General features: G+C 37.2%; 1 protein-coding gene across 3 annotated transcripts in view; it reads right to left on the reverse strand.

Moving 5' to 3' along the window:
• The window catches only part of CWC27 (CWC27 spliceosome associated cyclophilin), a 124999-nt gene that overhangs the window by 80469 nt on the left and 22831 nt on the right, over window positions 1-21699 (reverse strand). The window lies entirely within an intron of this gene.

Genomic DNA, 21699 nt, shown 5'->3' on the forward strand with positions numbered 1-21699 from the left:
GCTGTAGGCAGTCCAGGAGACTCCTCGAGTGTGTTGAAGATAACTTCTTAAGCCACGTAATAGACAGACCTACCAGAGGGGATGCGTTACCGGATCTGTTGGTCACCAATGCAAGAGAGCTAATCGGTGATGTCAAGACTGGAGGCAGCCTGGGCTGCAGTGATCATGCACTGGTAGAGTTCACAGTCCTGAGGGATATGGGACAGGCGAAGAGTAAAGTCAGGACCCCGAATTTCAGGAAAGCAAAATTTCAGCTGTTCAAGGAATTAGTCAATAGGACCCCCTGGGAAACTGCCCTCAGGGATAAGGGAGCAGAACAGAGCTGGCAGATCTTTAAGGACGCTTTCCATATAGCACAAGAGCTCTCGATCTCCAGTTGTAAGAAATCAGGAAAGGAAGACAAGAGACTGGCATGGACGAGTTAAGACCTGCTGGTCAAACTAAAGAGCAAGAAGGAAATGCACAGGCAGTGGCAGCAGGGACAGGTGTCCTCGGAAGACTATAAGGACTTTGTCCAGTTGGGTAGGGATGGGGTGAGGAAGGCCAAGGCATGGCTGGAGCTGAACTTGGCAAGGGATGTAAAGAATAATAAGAAGGGCTTCTACAGGTATGTCAGCCAGAAAAGAAAGGTCAAAGAAAGCGTACCCACCCGACGAACAAGACTGGCAAACTGGTAACAACAGACGAGGAGAAGGCTGAGGTACTCAACAAATTTTTTGCCTCAGTCTTCACTGGCAATCTCTCTTCCCACACCTCTTGAGTTGATGGAACGCAAGACAGGGACTAGGGGAGCAAAGTCCCTCCCACTGTAAGAGAAGATCAGGTTTGAGACCACTTGAGGAACCTGAACATACATAAGTCTATGGACCTGATGCGATGCATCCCAGAGTCCTGAGGGAAGTGCCTGATGTAGTTGCCAAGCCACTCTCCATGACATTTGAAAAGTCATGGCAGTCAGGTGAAGTCTCTGGTGACTGGAAAAAGGGAAACATTGCACCCATTTTTAAAAAGGGTAGAAAGGAGGACCCTGGGAACTACCGACCTGTCAGCCTCACCTCCATGTCTGGGAAGACCAGATGGAACAGATCCTCCTAGAAGCTGTGCTAAGGCACAGGGAGGACAGGGAGGTGATTTGAGGCAGCCAGCATGGCTTCACCAAGGGCAAGTCTTGCCTGACCAACCTACTGGCCTTCTATGGTGGAGTGACGACATCAGTGGGCAAGGGAAGAGCTATGGATGTCATCTATCTGAACTTCTGTAAGGCCTTTGAAACGGTCCCCCCCAACATCCTTCTCTCTAAATTGGAGAGATATAGATTTGATGGATGGACTGTTTGGTGGATAAGGAATTGGCTGGATAGTCACCTCCAGAGGGTAGTGGTCAACGGCTCAATGTCCAGATGGAGATCAGTGATGAGCGGTGTCCCTCAGGGGTCTGTACTGGGACCAGTACTGTTTAATATCTTCATCAATGACATACACAGTAGGATCGAGTGCACCCTCAGCAAATTTGCAGACAACACCAAGCTGAGTGGTGCTGTTGACACACCTGAGGGATGGGATGCCATCCAGAGGGACCTGGACAAGCTTGAGAAGTGGGCCCATGTGAACCTCAGGAGGTTCAACAGGGCCAAGTGCAAGGTCCTGCACCTGGGTTGGGGAACTCCCAGTATCAATACAGGCTGGGGGATGAAGGGATTGAGAGCAGCCCTGCAGAGAAGGACTTGGGGGTGTCGGTTGATGAGAAGCTCAACGGGACCTGGCAAGGTGCGTTTGCAGCCCAGAAAGCCAACCATGTCCTGGGCTGCATCAAGAGAAGCGTGGCCAGCAGGTCGAGGGAGGGGATTCTGCCCCTCTACTCCACTCTCGTGAGACCCCACCTGGAGTACTGCAGCCAGCTCTGGAGTCCTCAGCACACGAAAGACATGGACCTTTGGAGCGGGTGCAGAGGAGGGCCACAAAGATGATCAGAGGGATGGAACACTTCTCCTAGGAGGAAAGGCTGAGAGAGTTGGGGTTGTTCAGCCTGGAGAAGAGAAGGCTCCAGGGAGACCTTACTGCAGCCCTTCCATACTTAAAGGGGGCTTATAAGAAAGATGGGGACAGACTTTTTAGTAGGGCCTGTTGCGATAAGACAGGGGTGTAACAACGTTAAACTAAAGGAAGGTAGATTCAGAGTAGATATAAGGAAGAAATTTTTTACAATGAGGGTGGTGAAACACTGGAACCGGTTGCTCAGAGAGGTGGTAGATGCCCCATCTCTGGAAACATTCAAGGTCAGGTTGGATGGGGCTCTGAGCAACCTGATCTAGTTGAAGATGTCCCTGCTCATTGCAGGGGGGCTGGACTAGATGACCTTTAAAGGTCCCTTCCAACTCAAACCATTCTACGATTCTATGACACCATAATTTTTAGCAAAAACATTCCTATTTGATAAAGAACGTTACAAGAGAATCAGTCAAGTAATCCAAAGTACCACTGGTTAAACTTGCTCAATTTCTTAGCAACAACCATCAATAGCAAAATTCTGATTTATCACATCTTCTGTGTACTTGTAGTCTTCTGAAATTTGCAGTAGAATAAATAGCAAAATACTTACAACACAAAATGTTATGAAATTCTAAACTTAAAGCGTTTCTAAATTTCTAAGTTTCATTAAATGGTATGAGAATTGCTCCTCTGAAGCAAAGGATGATAATGCACCAGTATTCTGCTCTTATGTCCAGAATAAGCTAATTAGCTTAATTGTCTAAACAAGTTTAGCAACTTGCTCATTATAAAATGTACAAAAATTGCAAAGCATACGAGTTATAACTTCTAGTGCCCAAGATACTCAGATGTACTTTTAAAATTCACATACAATACAAACACATGTAGAAAGCCAGTATTTTCAAGATGTACTGAAGAACTCAAACTATTTAACTAGCTGAAAAGTACATTAGAATTAAAAGACAGTTTAAGTATATAAATAGCAGGAAACACTAACATAATTACTCATATACAATAACTATACTGAAAATTCAATCCCCCAAATAGGATTATGTCACAAAAGGTAGCACAATGACAAGCACCTGAGACAGCTGAGGACTCACACTCTGTAACATCGAAGGGACATCTAAATACTAACAAATACATATGCATGTGTGTGTGTATATAGAGATATCTAGATATATTTTCCCTGGCTACATATGAATTTTATATTCATATTTGTTAATTACACTCCAACTTCAAGGAGAACAAAGTTGCAAAGAATTTTTCATTACAAAAAACAAACCCACAAATTAATACATTCTGTAAAAAAATTTGTGTTCTTAAGTTAATTAAGCATTGCCTTGAAGGAAAAGAACCACGTACTTCACTTCCAAGTTATCTGCAACATTCTCATTTTGAGAAGCTCATGTCATGAGCTGAAAAGTGACAATTTGAATTTAACAAGCACAACAGGTTGCCAAACTAAGATTACATCTAACAATGTTTCCCAGTGCACCAGGCTCTTTCCTGCTCCTGCTGACCTTTCAACACGTGGTTCAGAGACTACTGGATTAGAGCTGTTAACAAGTGACAGGTGCAGCCAATTAACCAAGCAATGACGTAACTGCAACTTCCAGTCTCAAGCATGAGGCTTGCTCAGCAAATGATGCTTTTCCATCAGTGAGCTCAGTATGGCTGCTTATCAGCCAAACTTAAGAAGAACTTCAAAAAGTCTGTACTGCTGATATACTTCTAATTAAAAAGTGATTTTGCTGTGAAATTATCCAACTGTGACTATAGTATGCTTTGCTGTTCTCCAACACGGGAAGTTGTCAAACAATGTGCATTAACCCTTTTACTGATAGGATCACAAATTTTCAAGTACACAATGAGTCAAAATGAGAACTAATGAAAACGGTGGTAAGAATTTCATGTCAGTTTAAATCTCTCAAGAAAGGATACAAGAAACTAAGCAGCTGCAATATAGCCAAGCAATGAGTACGAACAAAATATTTTGATATCACAATTTGGAATACAGTGTTTGCTCAACTTCAGTTCTTCATGATGGTCCAAACCGTTTTTAGAAATAGTTCAAAACTAAATCAATCTATAATCCTATCAATAGTCCTTTCGTAATGTTAGTTACCACATAATCTATAGTGATTAAAATTTTCCCAGGTTTGTCTTTTCTGTTACAAGTTGAGGCAGAATGTGTAGGAAAGCATTAAAGGTCTGCTTATCTGTGGATGTATTCCACTATCAAATTGGCCCGTCCAGATCATTACTGTTTCATGTTTTAACCTCTGTCTTATGTCTTTTTAATGGATGAGTATATATTAAACTGTAACTTCACTGAGATTGATACTTATTTTATTTATCCATTATTTCTCACAAAAAAAGAATACTACCATACAAAATGCCTAGGTAGCAGTTACCAGATTTTCTGGACCATAAACAACCCCTCAGGTTAACTGTAGACTACAAATACATCGTTATCACACATCTAACTGAATATACTAAAAAAAGTATGTAGTTCCATAAACTACTTATAAGACCTCATAGCAGTCAATGGATGACCACTTGGAACAACTCAGTTATAACGCAGAGTGGTACAATCAGTTCAGTACAGAGGGACAGATGGTGTTTTGGGATCTCGTTCAAAGTCACAGTAGCAGCAAGCTGCAGATATGTACTCTTTGTGTCCAGGCTTAGGAAGAGACATGCCACAAAATCCACCCCTACCTATCACACAGATGCAACAGAAGACCATATAGACACTCAAACACTGAGAGAGCTGGGGGCATGGCGTGATTTACTAGTCTAACCCAGCATCAGCCACTGTCGACCTGAAGAACCATATGAATCCAGCAGCAGATCACAAAGCATCTAGCCAGACATACATGTGTGAAGACAGCAGGCTGACAAGCCTTACCTGTAACAGTCATCTCCAGAGACAGATGGAGTCTAAAAAGGGCAAAGATTGCTTTAATGAGACATAAAACCAGACACAAACTCTAACAATAACTGGTTCTTTCCCAGGCAAGATCTGTCATCCCTCCCTTGTGTTCCAAGCACACAAACTTGGTGCAAAGACAGCTAACTTCATGGTTATCAACTAAGGTCCAACATCATCTACCAGTCTAACTCAGCATCAGATATATTGGACCAAGGATGACTCCCAACGAGACACTTGCATACCTTGGTAGTATATTCGCCAGTATTCTGGGAGGGCTTCTCATGGGTTTTGGTTGGGGTTTTTTCCAGGTAAATACATAAATCCCACTTTGGCTAAGTATGTTCCAATAAAGCCTCGACATTCTGGAGGGTTATGAGCACTATGCAGAAATATCCAGTAATTTTCTAGAAGTTGGGCTGGGTGCAGCCGAGATGTTGCAGAAACAGACTCAATAAGCCATGCTGACCCCACACACCACCATATGGTCCAGAATGGTCAACTCCATTGCTCTAAGAACACGTGAGGAATACACAAGCTGTCTCCACATGTCACTTGATAGGCTGGGCAGGACGTACTAACTTTGATTCCACATTGCAGTAACATGGTTTATACAACTTTTAAAACTGAGGTCTCTTTGCAGACAGTTAAAGCACATTTCTGTAGCACTGCACAAAATCCACTAAAACTCAGACTGCCTTCTCACCCACTCTTGCAGCAATACTTCCTTCTTTTGTAACATCCCTTAGCGAGAAAGGAGCAGATAAGAATAATGCAGCACGGCAGCATGCTATATTACTCTCTTCTGCCCACTTTTATGACCCCTATCCCTCTGATGGCTCAAAGCAATTCCCCTAATTTATTGGAAAGGGAAGAGGCAGTACCACTAATCGTCTGAGCTCTGGGACCTGAGAGAACTAGGAAACATACCATAGGGAAAAAAAGCTAATGGTAAGACACAAATGAAAACTCACAGGCTAGAGCCAGCTCTGTGAAATTGTGTATTTTGTACCGCTGTGCCCACTGCAATTAATAGTACTGTCTGTTTTACCAGAGTTCTTCCCTCATGTGAGATGCACTAATATCCTAATATCACTGAGAGTAACAAGCTGACTGGAGAGCCATCCTGTAGTGTGAGTCCAGCCCTTTAACACCTTCTTGGTAATATAGGCAGTCTCGACAAAATACCATCCTCTATAGGGGATGGCAATACCTGGTCTAGTTATTAGTAAAGGTAGCTTGGGACAAAGACCATTTTACCATGGTATTCTCCAGCAAAACAAGAAGAAACTACATGAATTCACCAAATCAGTTTTCTGTCAGGGGTTCATTCATAGAGACACCTATTTTAAACTTTTAACATATTAGAATACAAAAGAAACATTACTTTCTAATAACAATTTATTTAAAAAGATGCCCTAACCAGATGATATTTGGCCTTGATACGTTGATTTTACCAGCACCTTTAATTTTATATTCAAGATCCAGGGAAATACAAAGAATAAACAGCTGTACAGAGAAAAGGGTGAAGCTGGTTATTTGTAATTTGCTGCCCAAATGCCTGAATAAAAAACGGTACCAAACAGGAAAAATTTTTTTTTTTCTTAACTTGGCCTCAGACATTATTTTAACAAGGTAAAAATACTTTTAAATAGAAAAGTGGTCATTAAATAACCATTGTCCATTTATTTATGACAATAGATGCAGCTAAAGTTATACAGACATGCATCTTTGAGCACATACAGAAAAAAAATACATTTCTAAATTTTCTTCTTATCTTCGGGATTAAAGCCTAAAAAATGGAAAAGGACTAACAACGTAGGAAAAGATTCAATAGCTCTTTCTGTTCTCTGAGAAAGCCAGATATGACGTCTGATGATGATATATTTTTCTGTCTTCTTGAGTTGCCCCGAAACAGAAGGAACAGCTACTAAAAATTAAGCAGTACAAAAAAAAGCAACAGGGCCATGCAATTTGCATCCAAGTGTTTTTTAAAAGACGCTTAAAGAGATTTCTGTGCCCTGGGGAACGCTGGTTGTGAATAACACAGGAGGGAAATTCTAGAGAAGTAGGAGGAGAACAAAGGGGGGAAACCGTAATGTTATATCACTGTTTATAAAGAGAAAATATAACCCAGATAATTATAAGCCTGACACTGATAAACTGTTCTTGAGCAAAAATAACAGAACCATTAACTTAGAACCATGAAAAAATTACTTTATTTCTACTACTTGTGGACATAAAGAAAAGACAGACTGTCAAATTACCTTGTGTGAAGGAAGAAAACACAGCATAATTTCTGACCAAGTTTACACACAACAAAGACTGCGGAAACAGTAAAATGCCACAAAAGAAAGGCTAATGTTCAATCAACTTAATTTATCAAACAAAGTTCAAGGGTGATTTGGTCACAATTTGCAAATGAAGACGAATGTGTTAGCAGAAGGCTAGCAGATGAGTGAAAAAAGGTCTAATGGCTCTAAGATGAGCCAAAAAGGCGGATCGAAAAGCAGCAGCATTTTTATATATTTAACAAGAAAGGCACTTACCAAAGAAAATTTTAGTGGGCTATCTTTCAGCATAAATCTCTACATTAAAATGGGATTTTTTCCCACCAAAAGATAAGAGTGAGATAAAAGAATTTAAGAGAGTCTTGTGTGCTCTATTAGGTAAAACACTGGATTAAATGATCATAGCAGTCTTTTCTGCCTTATCCTCTCAAAGTCCAGGCTTTTTGGATGTTTTCCATTTTCATTAGATAAACAGCTTCTCCTCATTAGAAGCAGATATACCCTTATAAGGACTCAAGTTGGGTTTTCTTTATTCCTGCTGACAGAAATTCTATTCAGAATCTTGATTAATACATCTTAGATCTTTTTGCAGAAATAATCAATGCAAATGCTTGTGATGATAATTTTCATGAAACATTTCTGATAAAACATCTAAAATAGTTTTTCATGCTTATAATTATTAGGAAACTCTACTATGTTCTCCATGCTTAAATTTACTTTAAAGTCAAGTGACCATAAGAAATAGAAATCAGTTTGTATACAATTTTTATGGAACACATGCACTGAAATTCATTAGTTACAGTTGCTGAATAAGACAACAAGTGTTTTTTCTCAAAAACAATTCGTCTTATTTACATAGCTTTGCCTTAATTATGTGCAAAGGATTCTGATCAAAAAGGGAGTATTTCAGTCTGTACATATTCTTCACTCTTGACCAACAAAAAGTTTGCCCAGCAATGAACCTCAAAAGTTTGTTCCTCAAAACATAGTTCCTAAAATTTATTGTAATACTTATTACCATGTTTAGTCAGCTTTACTGAATTCAGACTCAGTGAACTAGAAGACTATTAATTACAGAAATCATGACACTTGCAGCAAAAAGTTGGAGGATCTAGCTTGTAAGTGCCATGTTTCACTCCCTTGTTCTCAAATAAACTCCTGTATCCTCAAAGAGACAAAAATTTGAGCTGCAAGAAATTATCCAACTTACCACTCATTTCAAGCAAGTAATCTCACAGAAAGAAAACGGAGGGGAAAGAAAACAAATTCCAAATTCCATACTAAAATGTAGCAGTAAAGATACATTCACACACACACACACACAAATCTTAAAATTGTTGATACTTTACTATGAAAATATTTTGCACAAATATCTATGACAAACATAGATTATACTCACAAGCACACAGGGCACTGAGGTGTGTTTATGAGCATGTAATTCATAAATGTAAAAATATCACTTTACAACACTACAGCAGAATATTAGTCATACTTACTATCCTATCAATATTCTCAGTAAGGCTGCCTTTCAGCACATATAGGCATGTTTTCAAAAGGAGGTAATAATTTTTGTTGTCTCTATGACCATAAACTCCATGTACAGTACGTTGAGATTTAATACTATTTACACTAGTGTCATTCAATATAAAATTCAAGAGATCAGCACAACGAAGCAGAAACCAATACATACCATCACTGGCTGCATGTCTATGTTAAAAACACAGTTGATCAACTAATAAAAAAAAAATTAAGTTACACATGCTTTGCAAGTAAAATGCTTCACTGCTTAAGTGAAGTATGTGTAATCTTAACTGGGACAGTTATGATTAAGTATATGTAATCTTAACCGGGACAGTATGCAACCAGAGAGTTGTCATTTATATCCAAAATAAATTTGAAACTGTGAAGTTTAACAAATAATGGTAAAATGATTGAATCTGAAGGATATTACTAATAGTATTACTATTTCTTAGATACCTATATAAAGGTTTAAATTGTTCATGTGGAAAGCAAAACACCATGTCATATAATCACATTCACCCTTTACAAAAAAAACGAATGCAAAAAAAACCCCAAACAAAATTAAAGTAACTTGAATTTCTTTATGAGAGATTTTGCAGAAGCAGCACATAAATATTTAACAATGTTTGTGAAAATCTATCAACCAAGAATAAAATATCAACAAAACACAGACTGAAATTGCAACTACTACCATTTATAACAAAAATTAGGCTATTTATGGGAGAAACAGAACACACACATTGCTTTAACTTCCACAGAATCTGCTATATAATTTCATCTTAAAACACAACTATAGCCTTCTCATTCTGGGAGTTCACAACTGTGAGGTAACTGTACTATTATCATGCAAGAAATCAGAAAGAACAACTGGAAGACTTTTGCAAGCCTGGATTTGTAAAGTTCACTGCAGAACTTAGTCCAGGAATGCTAACCTATAAGTATGGTCCACAATGACCGATTCAGAAACACTTGACAGTGTTAAAGATTAAGATCAAAAGAACAGTGCAATGCTCAGGGTTTGGTTTGTTCCCCTTTTTTTTTTCTTTGGAAATATTAACCATCGAGAATAGATTTCCAAGACTAAAAATGCTTATTTTACAAAGCATCTGCTTGGAAAAGCAAGGGTCAATGTAGTATATTCTGGTCTTCAGTTCTAGAAAATACCACTGCTTTTTTGCTTTTAAATATAAATATCAAGTTGTCTATTAAGCTAGAAGAATAAATGCCTTCAAAAAAATTCTGAATTTGATTGCTAGAAACACTGAAGAAAGATGTATCAAGAATCGTTTAATCTGAAAGAGCATTCCTGAAATCACATCTGTAAGATTCATACAATATCCACCAGAAGTATGCAGGCAGCAATGCAGCTAACAATCTATAATTAATATAAATGTATCTCTGAAAAATCTTGAAAACGCCCCCTTAAAATAAAAGAAGCAGACTAAACGCAAGCACCATCATTAGCTGTTGAAGTTCCTCTCAAATTATTTCCTTTACAAATTTCAAAGAAAACAGATTTAAACATGAGCATACTGGAAAAATAGTTCTTCAAAATTTCTTCAAATATTCTATGCCCACATTCAGAAGAAATATGAGAAAAATACAAAACTAAGAAGGGGAATTATCTCCATACAAATGTATGCACAAAAATTAAACATTTTAATGCAGAAAATCAAATTATTATTGTACTTAAGGACAGACATAATTTATCTTAAAAATTTCAAAGTGATTTAAAAAAGTTGGTGTATTACAAATGAAATAACCCCCATTTTACTGTGCAAAAATCTTTTAATCAGAGTAAATACTCTGCAGTGGAATTCAACTCTAATTTAATAACAGACTGCCAGCAGCAATCCCCCCCCTAATGTAAACTGCTGTGAGAAACAGCTAGCAAAGAAACTGAAAATGAAAAATTTACAAAGGAAATGGGAACGTAAGTGATCTTCAATAGGCCCAACTGTTAAAGCAAAGTGACAGTGGAATGAAAACAGAGTAGAAGCCTAAGAACAGTAGGGAAAGGACTAAAAATTCGGTTGATTAAAATTCTGCTAGTGGCAAAGAATCAGAAAATGATATTGCTATACATATACAGCAGTAAAGGAAATGTCCTCCTGGAAAAGGGCCTGTAAAGTGGCTTGCTTGGGAAAGACTGCTTATACACCTCTGGAAGAACAACACAGGAAAGAGGAAGAGTGCTTTCAGCAAAAAAAAACCCAAAACAACAAAGATAAAAGATGCAAAAGAAAAAGTTAATTACCCTACACTGCACAGCTCTCGGAGAAAGAGAGCTGAGCTCCCCTGTTGACCAAAGTGGAAGAAAAAAGAAATCTTGAATACCACTGTTGATTTATATAGGAATTTACATCAAGCTCATCACTAAGATAACACTGTAATGCTAATCATGCTTCGATTAGAAATTTAATATTTCAGGCTGAAGAGAAAAAGGGCTTAGAAAGGCAACAAATTGTTAAGATTATTCCCAAAAAACATGATGGAAAATAATATGAAATATGGCTTTTTATCTAAGACAGTGTAGTAGCTACAATCTTGGAGGCAAAAAAAAAAAAATGTAGTAATCAATTTAGTAGCAGTTATCTTTACCATCTGAAAGATTTCCAAATCAAATCTGCTCACCTCACAAGGTTTGTGATTTATTTTGTTTTGTTACTACCAAACTACTACTATTAACTACTATGAAAAACTTAACATTTTAGGCAAGAATTGTATTTCACTTCTTTTTATCCATGAAACATTATTAATTATAAAGATTCCACAACTAGAATCTGATAACCAACATGACTTGTTCTACACTGTATTAAAAATACCTGTTACCTATTTGGCTCTGTAGTAAGGCATGTAAAATAATAAAAATATTTAATTATACCACGAATTGACTGTCTAGAGACAAACAGCAGATGTGATGAATAAAGCAAATGTTGAACATACTATAGCATCCTTCACTGCAGTACCACTTTAAGATGTACTGCTCATATTTACAAAAAATGTATTCTATAATAGAAACAAAAATCTCAAAATGTCCCTTCCCATGGTACTCAACTCTGTTGAAACAAAGAAAGGAAATGGAGCATGAACATTTAGCAATTAAAAAGTACATGGCTATACCACTGTTAAATCCATCTTGTTATATTACAAAAAAAAAAAAAAAAAAAAAAAAAAGAAAAAAATCACATGTGCAGCTAAACAACTGAGAACACTCCAGCCCTTTGAAATGATATCTTACCCACAATATAGTGCTAACAATTCACTGTGTAATAAGGATTACACATTCTCACCTTCCATCATGCTAACTGCATTTTCACGGGTCATTTATGTATCCTTTTTTCCAGGTGACTAGACAAATGCACACACAAACTTTACCTAAAAATACACTGACTCTTGCCAAGTAGCAGCAGGACGAAGTATACCACAGTAACAATCCCGTCTTTGTCCCAGGCTAACACTATACCTATTAACACGCTTTGATGCTTAGCCAAGAAAAATCTCAGTGCTGGGTTTCTGGGTTTTGTGCCCAAACAATCTGGGTTTGTGTTTAATATAGTATAGTCTGCTTTTAAGTTACTGCCAATCATTAACTCTACAAAGAGTATGTCTGGGATTATTTTTTCTTTACAATGAATGTTAAGGTAAAGAATACCGAAAAATCTACATTATTTTGAAAAGAATAAATGAATCATGCAATCCTTAGCACTAAGTAAATGGTCTTACTCAGAAAAATAAAGTATTTCTAAAACCAATTCTGAAGCAATCTTTCTTTCCTGTGTGTCAGTTATACATGTCTGAAATACTGAATTTTTTGAACAAAATATAAAAATGCAAATGAAAAAGAACACACTAGCTTCTTAAACTTATGGCTGAGTTAAGGATTCATTTTTACCAAAGGAAAAGAAAATAATTCTTTTCATTTTCTGAGATAATTACAAAGAGAACCTCATCAGTCAAAAAGTAACTGATCAACAGTTTTAAAGAAGAATGGATAAAATTTAAAACATTACATTATCATGCTATTTACATTTTACGTTATTGCTAAATCAAATATTATTGCTTTCCTTAAAGAAAATCAGTCAGACTGAAGTGAGTGATCCCTCATGCATTGAGGAAAAGAAGTATGTAAAGCAAAACAGAGTATCAGTTAAGTGTGCTTTAAAAGCATTAGTATTATGGTTTTACTCGAGAAGATGAGAAAAATCCTAATAACCAAATGACTTGATAAAGTATATAAGGATTAAAACAAAAGTGAGTGTCATTCAAGGTGCTAGTCTCAGCAAGATGCCGTCCCCATTTCTCTCCAAGATTGATGTCTGTATCTTTTATGCACTGTGCTGTGGGCAGAAGGTCATGCACACTTTCTACAGCACTAAAACTTGCTTAAAAGTCTCTTATCTTTCACAGCTTACTTCTGGCCCTGGCTTTGTAGCTGACTTTTTTTTAATTTGATTTACTGGGATTGTATAAGGGATCTGTTTTACAAGGAACTCCATAAGCAACTGTAACACTCTAATTGAGGAAAAAATGGCAAGAAAAAGTGGCCAAGGGGACAGGAAAGGAAGGCGATCTCTTGAGACAGCCTTATGGGGGGGGGGGGGAGGGGGGGGGGAAGTTACTCAATCCCAAGGGTAAGGACTTTTTCTGTCATTTTAGCCAAAATATTCCTTCCTCTCCTTTATCCTTCATATGGTAATACAATGATTGTCAAATTCCAGTCCAAAGGAATTTCAGTGGTTCTCAGGCTTATTTCTATGAACTTTTGCTTACATTATTAGTTTCATTGGAATCATTGAGTCATGTAAACATTTGCAGAAGTGAGTAATTTCCATATGAGTGTGGATAAATGGCAATTTATAAATTAGCACTTTGGTTTCAAATCCATATTGAATTTATATGCCACGATAAGTCACTCAAAACATATAAAACACACACAAACTAATGTGGAAGTCTATCAAAAGAAACATCTCACATGTAGGTAGGTATGACTGTAAGATATTATATGGCCTGTGGGTGAGTCTGTGTATGGTATCATTACAAAGTTAGGATATCAATACCAAAACAAAAGATTCAGAAACCACTTCCCTTCTTTCAGACACTCTTGAAATATACAGGACTAAATCTCGTTCTTTATTTTTCCTCATATATCTGAAGTGAATTTTTGTGTGTGTGATTTTCTATTAGCCATAGTCAAGATCAAGCAAGGTACCACAAAAATATCTAATATTCTTTTTCTGGGGATCTAATTTATAAAGACACCTCCACAAATAGATTAAAAAAAAAAAAAGTTCAGTTTATAAATTATAAAGCTGGGGAAGTTTGTATGTTTATACTATTCAAAAGGCAGAAGCTTAAAACAGCTACTACATTAATCAGACACGCACTCAATCAAACTGGAATTTAAAAGAATTAATTCTTTCAGCACTAATTTAAAAGAATCCATCAAAATAAATTCCTATTTCAGATTTCCTCATGAAAGTCACATTGACTTAGCTTACACCAACACCATTCCCACTGTTTTTTGATACCTAGACAATGAATACCCACCAATTTGTGTCTGTGCTTTTCCTCAACACCACAGGTGAAAAAAAAAAAAAAGTTTTCCCTTTTCTATCAGGTAGCTCCAGCTCACACACATCTGCTTACCATAGCTGTGGCAATAAAGAACAACAGACATGTTCTCTCAGGTAACACGGACTTAAAAGTATTTAGGATTCAAGAGAGTTCTACCTGCAAACCACAGGAGGCATGTGTAAATCAGAACCAGTACAATGCACTTTCAGTGTCAACAACATTTCATAGACCATTATTTTGTCTACTTAATTTCTGACATAATCTCTGAATTCTTCAAAGGTAGTGCCCCACTTAAACCATGTCACAACTCTGAGTTTGAGCTGAGTTTGGCATATGCATGGCAAGGACTGTATGTAGAAGCACCTACGCTTATGGAGTAAAACTAGGAAAATGTGTTGATCTTGACATGTCGCAGCAGCTTTCTGTATTCTTATGCTGTAAAGTCAATTCATAATTAATGGCATAACTTAATCCCTCCCTCACAGTTAATACTCCAAACTCTTACCTCTTTATTTGGGCTGAGCCTTGTCCAGATTCCCACAAAGTGCTCCTCTAGTGAAAGAACACTGTCCTCACGCATACTGAAAATATTTAGGTAGGTACTACCTGCATAATATAGAAATTATATCTCCTACGTCCTTGCCAGGTCTTCGCGGCCAAGTTCACATGCTTGAATTAATACCTTCTCGAGAATTCATATGATGAACAAGCAATTCACTTGTCTGATAGCATATCAAGCATATCAATTGTCTAATTCAGCTAGTGTTCGTGATGTACTGTATCTAAGGCAAATGACTAACCTAATGAAATTCTGCTTGGACACAGGTCAAGATACAGAAAAAGAGGAAGACTGAAATACTGCCATGCTGCCCTGCATGTATATCAGCATATTTCATATGCCTAGTACTTTCCATCAGAGAGGTATTGCTTCTCCAAGGAGCTTTTCAAATGACATTTGAAGCCAAGAGGGAAAGAGCAAAAATAGAAATTGAAATCTATGAACTACTGAAGAACAACCAGTAGAACACTTAGAACAGTCCTAAGTATGTTTAGTGTAATGAAAGCCACTGAAGGTTAGGATTTAAGAGACACATTTTGATATTCTGCATTGAAACAGGACTAGTAGGAAAGACTTGCTGCTTACATGCTCCCTTGAAATTCAGCATTATACGAGCTTTTGCACTTTTCCAGAAATACTGGTTAGAATTTTATGGATTATGAAATAGGTGCTGCATTCTACTTGAGAAAAGCTGCGGGGCAGTTCTGAAGAGCAAAGTAACTTCCTTGGGAAGTTTATAGGCTCTGTTTTCCAGACAATAATTTCAGACCTTTCTGTCAGCATATTATGGGACAAAACTGCATAGAAGGAGGTGAGATTACAGAAGGTAACACATAACTTCTTTGACCTCCGATTGCAAAAATTTCAGTACATAGGATTCTCCCATAATACTTTTCAGTCTCTTGCAAGCCACAAGAGCTATAAGGTCAAGAATGTATAGGTGGCCTCTCAATATCTAGCTTCCACTCTAACATTATATATTAAAATATTTTATATATTAGACTATATTTTAATATACAACTTATAGTACTCTAACAGATGGAGCTCTGGGGATGCTGATGGTAAAATCTAGCTAAGTACCCAGCAAAATTTCCGAAATGTTATGCTAATTATGCTATACCTAAAAATCAGAACTCAGAGGGTAGGGTGAGGAATGCTCATAGAGACTACTCAGTGGAAGTTTTACGTTTAACATAGTTTTGCAAAGCATAGCACAGGGTATCTTAATATAACGAAGCATTGAAGAACGAATTAGAAGTATTCAGCAGGAAAGTTGGGGTTTTTTTGGCCATAAAATACTTTCTCCCCCTGCCCCAAGAAAAGATTACAGATCTCTAGTTACCATCCTATTTGAAATACAGGCTACACAGAGCACAATGAAGTCAAACAAAAAGTGCTGTAACTCTATAGCTGCTGTTTTATAGAAGTATATTACACAGATGTATATCTAACTTTGTCATGTGTTATGTAACCATCATTACCCACTCTGTTTTCAAATCAAGACAATGTACTTCGAATACAGTCCTGTATCTAGCAAAGCGGAGATAGAAAAAAGTCTAATTTCATGTCATCGCTCACTTAGCAGTTGTTCTATTTCATGAGTATGGAATGAATGATTTTGAATAAAATACAAATATTTATAATTAAGCTTCCACTGTCAGATGAAACACAAGCATTACTCTTAACACTTATAAATACGTAAGAATTCAAAAGTTCTAAGAAAATTAAATTCAAAATGTAGGCAGCATAGTAACAAAGACCTGAAGGTACCATAATATGAAAAAACGCAAGAGCAGGAGAGACTGCAAATGTCAAGGCAATCTCATGCAATAATCTTTTGTAGTAGTACAGTATATCTAATGATAGATTTTAATCTCTGTTTGGTTCCACTTGACAGTTTTGTTTTGTTTTTTTTTTCTCTTTTATTCTTTTACCACCCAACAGATGTTTTCCATTATTCTAAAACCTGGCACTTTATGGACTTCAGCAAAGACTTTTGGATCCAAAGTTAAGAGGTCATGATAAAAGGGCAATAGGTTTGTCTGTATTATAATGAGCTGCAGCTAAAGCTATTAGTTTCATTACATATCCAAAAATGAAAACTAATCAGTTCACATGCGCTCATCTTAACAGTTAAATGACTTTTACATCAATTTTATTGGCAATGTCTCTTTTTTTAAAAAAAATCTGGTACTGGATAACATACACACAAAAAAGTACTTCTTGAATCAAGCTAGAATACAATAATCCAATGAAACTTCCCCACAGAAAAAGCATACTAGTCAAAACCAAAAAGGTTTCAAAGTAGCATATTGATCCTGACATAATGCTATGAGAGTTTTTTAGTAGAATTCAACATGAGTTCCTGACTGGTTGCTAACTTGGCTAATTTTAAAGTCAACCCAAATAACCCCTCTTATTATATGAAATCAGGAAAACTTGCTTCCCAGTACTTTCAAGTAAGGAAGTCCTTAAAAAAACATCAGCAACACAAAACAGGCAGAAAGAACATCTTCATTAAGTAAGAATTACGTTACAAACTTATTGCTTAAAATAGTTGCCAGTGAGACATTAACCACTGACTGGAAATGTATCTATTCACTCCAGGGAACTCGTACTAAATCCACTACTAGTGAATCACACAAACTGTCACAGTAGCAAATTCTCCTATCAGGATTGCTGGGCAACCTGAACTTGCTAAATAAAACAAAAGCCAAAGACAGCTAATTGCCAAAATCTAGGAAGTAAAAAACAGAATAAGTGTACAAAATGGGAAACTAGGTTCTTGGAGAGTGATGACTGAAAATAACCTGGCAACATAAGCAATCTCAGTGGAATATCAGTAAGAAGGGCTGATGTGGGCACTGTATGAATAAACAGGGAGGTGGAAGTAAGAAAAAAAAGTTGCTCTCTGTATACAGCACTAGTAAGGCTAATAAGAGATTACTGATCAAAGCTCTTTAAAGAATGTTGAAAAATTGCAGAAGGAACAAAAAAGCCATAAAGTGATTTGAGGACTGGAAAAAATGTCTTACTGTGAAAGACTGAAAGAACTCAATGGGTACAGCTTATCAAAAAGACAGAAAGGACTCAATTAGAATTTAAGTAGTTCAAGTAAGAGAAAATACAGCATACTGCAGTGAACTTCAGAAAAAGGCACAGCAAAAAAATTCATTGGCTACAAGCTGAACCCAGACAAATTAAAATGTAAAACTGGATGAGGTACTGTTAGGGGTAAGGTATCTAAATACTGGAATAGATCACACTCACTGACTACACATGGACCAAACTACACTATCCTGATACCTACAAATTACGTTTGAATGCCTTTCCTTTTCAGCTGTAGCCGAACAGTGAGCTCAATACAGGGGTAACTGGCAGTAAATTATGCCTTGAGATACACGGTTTATCTAATGGTCTCCTTTGGCTTAAAACACTATTAACAGAATACCTGAATTTGCTATATGAAAACAGCAGCAGTTCTTTAGGTATAGGGAAGTTTGAAGTCAGTTGCAAAGAGAGTTTGTACTCAAGAACTCAGAAGTCAGTCCTATTAACATACAATTTATATTTCCTGGTGCTTAACTGAAAAGCAAAGAGACAAGTCGTATTGTTGGACAAGGCCTGATAGTAACAGTCATACCTGGTTTAAGAAAATGTTAGTAGAGTTAGAAATATAGTTAATAAATTGGAAATAGTAATTATTGTGAAGAAAGAATATCACAGTTCTATACAGAAATAGATAAACTTCACATTCCAAAGTGAATAAGTAGCTCTAAGTATGTGGTATTCACATCACATTGCCACTACTTACGAACAAAAGTAGCTTCCTGAACACAAGATGAGATTCTGGGTTAAATTTAAATAAGTAGAAGCATAAATAAAATACCTAAATATATATACATGTAACTTAAAAACAATTAAAAAAACCCCACAACTGAAGAGCTGCTGGACTTGTTATTCCAGACCCCAGCAGAGTCGGGGGGGGGGGGGGGGTTAAAAAAGAAAAACCACAAAACCCCCCCAAACAGATCACAGAAGCATTCAGGTCGGAAGGAACCTCAAAAACTCATTTACCCTAGCCTCATGCTCAAACCAGATGATATCCACTGCTCTCCCCTCATCTTGCCTTTGCAAATCCATGCTGACTATTTCCAATCACCTTTTTCTCCTTCACGTGCCCAGAAACAGCTTCCAAGAGGACCTACCCCATGATTTGCCCAAGGACCAAAGTGAGGCTAACTGGATCATCCCTATGATGATTGCCTTTTTTGAAAATGAGTGCAACATCTGCAACATCCTCCACTCAGAGGACTTCCACAGTGTTTTGAAGATTACAGACAGCAGCCTTGCAATGACATCAGCCACCTTGCAATGAAGATTATAGACAGCAGACTTGTGACATCAGTCTCAGCCCCCTTGAATGCATTCCATAATGCACAGAAATGTAACTGTTACAAATAACAAAGGAGTTACAGGTTTTCAATAGTTACAAGAATGACAGGAATTCTTCCACTGTAGAATTATGTGAGTCTCCAAAATTATTTTTATTTCTTTGCATTATAATGCCTGCATTATAAGCACAAGGTAATAAGTGCACAGTAAATGCATTTAGAACAAAATACTCTACCATATATTATTAATTTATGAACAAAAAATATCCAATTCTTCATTTATAACAATTGCAGATTTACAAAGAGAAAAAGAAGTTTTCATTTAAAGGTCTTTTTTAAAAGACTTCCATGAGATCACACATAAAATTACCTTTGGCTGTTCTATACCACAGTACTATGAGAGCACTTTAGGAAAGCAATCTTGCATGCTGTGTGTCAACGTTTATTCAGATGCTGAGAAAATATTATGGTGTCTTAACTATACGCAATTTTTACTGCATGGTCTGAAATGGGCTTAGCATGAACTTGAGCATGTCTGCCTAGCGTTATTAACTATTTTTATTACTACCGTGCCTAGATGACTGTGCTGGTTTTGGCTGGGATAGAGTTAATTTTCTTTGTAGTAGCTAGTATGGGGCTGTGCTTTGGATTTGTGCTGGAAACAGTGTTGATAATACAGGGATGTTTTCGTTACTGCTGAGCAGTGCTTACACAGAGTCTTCTGCTTCTCACACCACCCCACCAGCGAGGAGGCTGAGGGTGCATGAGAAGCTGGGAGGGGACACAGCCGGGACAGCTGACCCCAACTGACCAAAGGGATATTCCATACCATATGATGTCATGAACAGCATATAAAGCTGGGGGAAGAAGAAGGAAGAGGGGGACGTTCAGAGTGATGGCGTTTGTCTTCCCAAGGAACTGTCACGCGTGATGGCCCGCTTTCCTGGAGATGGCTGAACACCTGCCTGCTGATGGGCAGTGGCGAATGAATTCTCGTTTTGCTTTGCTTGCATGCGCGGCTTTTGCTTTACCTATTAGACTGTCTTTATGTCAACCCATGAGTTTTGTCACGTTTACCCTTCTGATTCTCTCTCCCATCCCACCAGGGGGGAGTGAGCGAGGGGCTGCATGGTGCTTAGTTGCCAGCTGGGGTTAAACCACGACAATGACAAAATGACAGTGGGGATGCAAGTCATTTGACCAAGTGCAGGTATCTGCAAGTAAACTACTTATTTCATCTTGTCTTTTAACAAATGGAGAAAAAGAAGTCAGAGGAATTACACCTTAAAAAGTGTTACAGACTTCTGCTTTGAGGACAAAGCAGGTAATTTCTTATATATACACACAGTAGATGTCTAAAGCTTCATGAGATGATTTATTTTACCGATGACAAGGAACATGCATGTAAGAAAAACTAGGAATGCAAAGGAGTGGCAATATAGCTACTATTAATTCCAATAGTAGTTAATCGTAACTATTACTATTCATCTCCTTATGATCGTCAGTGATGGCTTTAAGCCAAAAGAAATGTGATTACTTAGTTCAACTGGAATTCATAGCATTATTAGGAGAAAAATATACAACAGGAAATAGAAACATGGAGTTAAATTCAAGTGATGCTAACTACTCAAAAAGAAAAGTCAGCTTTTCTTTCTCAGTAGTTCAGCTATTCTAGAAACCTATTTCATATTGCTATTTAATAGCACATCCATTATAAGAACACAACTGAAACTGTTGACTGTACAGTGAAAACCTGTACAGTCAACTGTACGTTACTTGCACACTGCATGTCTTGCAAACAAACAGCAGTGAAAATTTTTAAAAGCTGGTAACCAGAAATGTGTAGCACCCGAGCTCCACCTACAGGATGAAAACAAATGTAAAAACACTATTTTTAATTACCAAACTAGAAGAGGACTGTTTACTCTGAAACCTTCAGATGATCATCTCAAGCCACTGCCATTTTACAAACTTGATGTAATGCTGCTATACTTGATTACTATTGCAATGATGGCAAACACTTCTTCTGTCTGTATACATTCCTTCATGTAAACAGCTGTTCTATACTTTGAAGTTTAGGTTTATGCTTTCTAATAAAAACCAACAGACCTGTGGAATTTCTCTAACAACTTGTCAGAATGAGTGGGAAATCCTTTTTCCCGAGGTTTCCCATCTAATACAAAATTCAAAAGTGTCTCAATTTATTTTTTAAAACATACACAAAAGGTTCACATGCAGACTGAAATGACTCAAATCAACTTCATCATTTGAGCACTCCAAGTATGATTGCATTTAGAAGTGGTATTGGATCTCAGTACCATGAATTTGAGAAGGTGTCTATTGTTTCCATATTGTTTCTCTGAAACAGATGTGCAAACTTCTGACTTCACAAATGGATTTGTATTAAAAGAAACAGGACTGAATACAGATTTGT

This window comes from Gymnogyps californianus, chromosome Z, assembly GCF_018139145.2.
Source record: "Gymnogyps californianus isolate 813 chromosome Z, ASM1813914v2, whole genome shotgun sequence".
Lineage (NCBI taxonomy): Eukaryota > Metazoa > Chordata > Aves > Accipitriformes > Cathartidae > Gymnogyps > Gymnogyps californianus.